The sequence below is a fragment of the Centrocercus urophasianus genome, unplaced genomic scaffold (assembly GCF_019232065.1).
Source record: "Centrocercus urophasianus isolate 14NV4802_14NV808 unplaced genomic scaffold, USGS_Curo_1.0 seq_9, whole genome shotgun sequence".
Taxonomy (NCBI): domain Eukaryota; kingdom Metazoa; phylum Chordata; class Aves; order Galliformes; family Phasianidae; genus Centrocercus; species Centrocercus urophasianus.
Window position 1 is genome coordinate 24380992 of NW_024885532.1, and position 3856 is coordinate 24384847.

Sequence of the window (3856 nt, forward strand, 5' to 3'; positions counted from 1 at the left end):
CATCTGTCCTCCAGTGGCACGCTACATCTGTCCTCCAGTGGCACGCTGTTCCTGTAAGATTGGTGTTTGATTATTGATTGCATTATACCAGTTTAGATGTGAAATAAGAGTGTATAGTACAAGTTATTGAGGGATTGCATTTTTGGGCATATATTTCAAGTTCACGGATTTAACTACTCCATGGACCAGAACCACCATGCCCATTTTTTAACAAGCATGTAAATAATGATTGTAACCACCAGAAAGATCAACACAATTTAACGGTAATCTAAGAGGAGTAATGACAAAGGGACTAGCACAATAGTAAGGTGTCATTAAGGAACATTTAAAATGACTGCCTAAGCATCACTAAAGATCTAGGCTCACAGGGGAAAAAATCCACTAAAAAATCCACCAAAAAAATAGTGTATCTCCAGGGAGAGATTCTTCTACAGTGGCAGTCAGCCCTGAAATGGGATCTATGAGAGGTGGAGCCAGGCTCCACCCCTTCTGGTTTCACAGTTGAATTGCCTTCCCCTGTACTCCCAGGGCTGACTGGGACCTTTCCCAGGTGTTTAAACAGTAGTTCAGGCACTGAGACACAGACTCAACAGTTACCACACAATGACTCAGGGAACTACTTACCTGTCTGCACCTCAATGCTGGGGAATATCATGGAGCAGATCCTCCTAGAAGCTGTGCTAAAGCACATGCAAGTGAGGAAGATGGTATGAGATAACCAGCATGACTTCACAAAGGGTAGGCCCTGCTTGTCACTTTATGATGTAACTGCATCACTGGGCAAGGAAAGCACCACCAGTGTCACACATTTGGACTTCAATAAGGCCTTTGACATAGTCCCCCATAACATCCTTCTCTCTAATTTGGTAACATTTGATGTTATTTGATAGGTGAGGAGTTGGTTATGAGATCACACACAGAGGATGGTGATTAATGACTCCTTTTTGAAACGGATTTTAGTGAAAAGTTGTGTCCATCAGGGGTCAGTGCACTTTAACCTCATCATCAGTAACATCAACAAAGGAATTGAGTGCAACCTCAGCAAGTTTGCTGATTACACCAAGCTATGTAGTGAGATATAGATACCCAAAGGACATGATGCCATTCAGAGAGACCTGGGCAGGCTCAAACAGTGGGCCCAGGAGAACCCCAGTGCAAGGTCTTGCATCCGAGTCATGGTAACCTCCATTACCAGTACAAGCTTTGGGGAGCAAGGATGGAGCACAGCCCTGACAAACAGGACCTAGGACTACTGGTGGATGGCAAGCTAGACATGAGCCAGCAACATGCCCTCTCAGCCCAGAAAGCCAACTATATCCTAGGCTGCTTCCAAAGAAGTGTGGCCAGCAAGACGAGGGAGGTGATCCTGCCTCTCTGCTCTGCACTGGTGAGACTTCACCTGGAGTACTGCATCCAGATGTACTCGTGAGACACAGACCTGCTGGAGCATGCCCAGATAACAACCACCAAAATGATCCAACAGATGGAACATCTTCCCTACAAGGATAGGCTGAGAGATCTGAGGCAGTTCCACCCAAAGAAGAGAAGGTGTCCCGATAGCAGCCTTTCAGTACTAAATGAGAGTCACAGAAAAGAAAGGGACAGTCTCTTTAGCAGGGTCTGTGGTGATCAAACAAGGAGAAACTGTTTCAAGCTTCAAGAGGGTAGATTTAGGTTGGATATAAAGGAAAAGCCTTTTACACTGTGGGTGGTGAAACAGGGCAACAGGTTAGTGGTGGTTGCCCCAGCCCTGAACACATTCAAGGCCAGCTGGACCATACTCTGAGCAATGTGAGTGAGCTGCAGATGTCCCCGTTCATTGCAGGGGAGCTGGACTAGATAGCCCCTAAAGGTCCCTTCCAACTCTAAGGACTCCATGATTCTGGGTTGGGTCCCACTGGGCTTCACACTGCAGAGCAGCCCTGCAGCTGCTCAGCATCACAGTCATTTACTCAGTCCCCCCAGGGTGGGATTAAGGGAAAAACTGAAAACAAAATACTATTTGTGCGCTGTAACAAAACAGCCAACTACCAAGACAGAAGAGGAAAACACACCAAAACGTTATAGTAACTGCATGCATAGTTATAAAGCAATTACTCACCGTTCACCGACGAAAACACAGCACCAAACACATGCCGATGCCGCCGCAGCTCACACAGCTACCGAACAACGACAGCCCTGCCCGTAGCACTATGGCGTTCTCCTGACGTCACGCGGTACGGAAAAGCCCCCGCTCAGGCCCGGCCCCGCCCCGGCCCCGCTGCTGCCCGTCATGGCAGCGGCTCCGCTCCGCTCGGCGGCCCGGCCTGGCACCGGGAGCGGTCTTACGACTCAGCGGCAGTTCTCCTGCAGGAGTTGGCAGCACGTGGCTTGGACAGGTACGCTCTTGGCTGGGTAAGGAACTGGCTGGAGGAGCGGGCCCAGAGAGAAGTGGTGAATGGAGCTAAATCCAGCTGGCGACCTGTCACGAGTGGTGTTCCCTGGGGGTCGGTACTGGGCCTTCAGCATCTTTATTGATGACCTGGCAGCAAAGCTGGTAAGGGGTCTGGAGCACAGGCCTTAAGAGGAGCGGCTGAAGGAGCTGGGATTGTTCAGTCTGGAGGAGACTCAGGGGAGACCTCATTGCTCTCTATAACTGACTGAAGGGAGATTGTAGTGAGCTGGGAGTCAACCTCTTCTGTCATGTAACTGATGACAGAACTAGAGGGAATGGCTTCAAGCTGTGCCAGGGGAGATTTAGGCTGGATGTTAGGAAATACTACTACTCTGAAAGAGTGGTCAGGCACCGGAATGGGCTCCCAGGGAGGGGATGGAGTCACTGACCCTAGCTAAGCGTATATTGCTAATTAACTTCTCACATTTGCTCATTCAGCACTGGGCCATTATTCCTGGACACCTGCTGTCCTGGGATAGAGGTAAGTTTGAAGGAAAAAGGTAGGGGAACATCACTTGCATTCCTCCTAATCCAAAAGAGGGACAGTTTGACTTCATGTCGGAGGCCCCTTAAGTTGTTCTTTTGCTGAGGGCCTCTTGGCAAAACAGAGTAGTCTATAATACAAAAGTTACAATTTTGGTACTTCTTAAGTATTTCATCTTATCTACTAAGTGTACATAAATGTGGAATAATAAGCCACTTTCCTCCAGAGAGGCTGTGGATGCCCCGTCCCTGGAGGTGTTCAAGGCCAGGTTGGATGGGGCCCTGGGCAGCCTGGTCTGGTATTAAATGTGGAGGTTCACAGAATCACCCAGAATCACAGAATTGTAGGGGTTGGAAGGGACCTCCAGAGATCGAGTCCAACCCCCCTGGAGGTGTTCAAGGAACGTTTGGATTTTGTGTTGAGGGACATGGTTAATGAGAACTATTAATGAGAACTATTGGTGACAGTTGGATGGTTGGACTGGATGATCTTGTAGGTCTTTTCCAACCTTGGTGATTCTATGATTCTGTGAACTAAACCTCAGTGTGCTACTAACACTTTTTTTGCTGAAACTGGGACATTCTCCTTGTAGAGATGTGCAGAGATGTGTTGAAAGACTTTGAAGTTTATAGACAAAGTAGTATATGGTTTTCCTTGAGTAAATAACTGGACCATCACAGAACAATCAGTCCCTAATTCTTGATGCGCTTTCTGTGGGTGTTGGCAACTCAGCATGTAATAACCAAAGTGAAACAGAGAAACAAAAGTGTGGGATATAGTTCCTCAGATACACTAAAATGAATTTTCCTTCATGTAATTATATTCCTACAAAAGTAGTATTTATTGGATTATGTATTTTAATCAACACTGTCATTCTGGACTTTGTAGTTATAGGATGTGTCTTATTTCATAGAATCACAGAATCGCAGAATCATTTG

The 3856-nt window shown here is 47.1% G+C and overlaps 1 long non-coding RNA gene across 1 annotated transcript; it reads left to right on the forward strand.

The window, feature by feature from the left end:
• Positions 1 to 2280: 2280 nt before the first annotated feature.
• Positions 2281 to 3856, forward strand: LOC122171592. Its single transcript, XR_006172025.1, has 3 exons — positions 2281 to 2378; positions 2873 to 2915; positions 3832 to 3856. It is a non-coding gene; the product is annotated as an uncharacterized LOC122171592 (long non-coding RNA).